This window comes from Nothoprocta perdicaria, unplaced genomic scaffold, assembly GCF_003342845.1.
Source record: "Nothoprocta perdicaria isolate Ctin4 unplaced genomic scaffold, notPer1 scaffold_3, whole genome shotgun sequence".
NCBI classification, from domain to species: Eukaryota; Metazoa; Chordata; class Aves; order Tinamiformes; family Tinamidae; genus Nothoprocta; species Nothoprocta perdicaria.
Window position 1 is genome coordinate 11,415,965 of NW_020455532.1, and position 1,738 is coordinate 11,417,702.

The window sequence follows — 1,738 nt, forward strand, 5'->3', positions numbered from 1 at the left end:
TACTAGGCATCCTCATCCCGTCCTTCTGCCCCACAGGAGCTCCACTGCTGCAGAACCAGCTGAGATACCTCCCATCTATGGGAGATACCACCCAGCCATGAGCTAGTGGTGGAAACTATTGCTGGGAAGTGCTGTATGAAGTTGGTTCAGTAAGCTCAGCAGCTCCATCCCATCAGTCACAAACGTTGTGTTTTCATCTCTAAGTAGCTGAAGAAGTGTGTGCCTATCAGTAAATCTCCATCATCCCAACTGCAGCGTGTTTCCTCAGATAAGGGTGCTGGGTAATGGCAATTATGTTTTCATTTGTTGTGAGAAAACTTAATACGCCGAGTGGCAGAAATATTATTCATCCTCTGTTAATTATGAGCTACTTACTGTAGGGAATCGTGCAAAAACAAAAAACGTAATCAAATAAAATATAAAGGAAGCGGCTTGAGTGCGTGCCTTCATACCGCGTGGAATTAGCTCCCGCAAAGCTCTGCCACCAATTATCGGTTCATAACGCTCGTTGCTCTGGGTTGACCTTGCCTCCAGCACGGCAGTGACAGAGCTCCCTGTGGAGCTGGGCACAGGGACCTGTGTGCGGGCAGGGCCAGGGGACTGGGCTGCAAGAGCATCTGAGCCAAGACCTCCGTGAGGGGCTAATTCTGCTCCTGTGTATCCTGCCGTAGGACTAGACTAACTTCACTGGCTTAACTGGAGCTGCAGAGAGAGTCAAAGCAGCATCCTAGCGGCATCATAGAGCTCAGATGGTTGTGGTTTTTGTTTTGCTGTGTTTTCTTCCTCCAAGGTTTGGGATATACTAGGAAAGAAAAGAATGGGATGATGCTATAAGGTCCTAGGGCATCCTTGGGGAGCAGGAGCTCACTGTCTGTTGGAATCCAGGATGAGGCAACGGGCACCAGTAGATGTGTGGTCCCACATGGTCTAGCGGTTAGGATTCCTGGTTTTCACCCAGGCAGCCCGGGTTCGACTCCCGGTGTGGGAAAAATTGCATTTAACATCGTGCCTGTTTTTGGGCTGCCCTGGACAAGAGAGATCAGGGCAGATCAGAAAGATGTGCAAGTCCAGTGGAGGCCACTGGAACGGGCAGGGCAGAGCAACAACATGGAACAGGAGACCCTAAATACTGGATCTGTTCAACCCAGAGAAGACAAGCGAAGGACTGCTTGCTCTTTGCAGCTGCCTGATGAGATGTAAAGAAATAGCCTATCTAGCTCTTTTCAGAGGTGCATAGTAGAAAGCTGAGAGGCAACACATACAAGCTGGAGTAAGGCAACCTCTCAGCTTAAAAACCAAGGTGAGTGCTGAAATGCTGGAATGAGTACTGGGAGATCTTGTGGATCTGTGTTTTTGGAGATATTCACTGCTCCAATGGAAAAGGCCTTGAGAAAGTTCCTCCAAATTGACTTGTTTGGGGCAAGAGGTTGGACCAGAGACACTCGGAGGTCCCTCTTGATCCAGATTATTCTATTACTCTCATTCAATTTTTTTCATAAGATAGCCATAATCTATCCCATTACAGCTCAGACTGCATACCCTCTAGGATACCTGTCCCAGTATTATCAGATCTGATCATGGCCAAACAGACGCGTAGAAACAGAGGAGCTCAGATGACTAGGGGTAAGGACATGGGACAAGTCTTGTGACACACATGGGATGGGACAAGGCAGGAGCAATGGGAGTAGAGAAGAATGGGAACAAGGCTAGGTCAGAACCTGAAATTCCCAAAGTCGGG

General features: G+C 48.5%; 1 non-coding gene across 1 annotated transcript; it reads left to right on the top strand.

The window, feature by feature from the left end:
* The first annotated feature begins 916 nt into the window (after positions 1-916).
* Positions 917-988, top strand: TRNAE-UUC. The gene has a single exon. It is a non-coding gene; the product is annotated as a tRNA-Glu (tRNA).
* Positions 989-1,738: the final 750 nt, after the last annotated feature.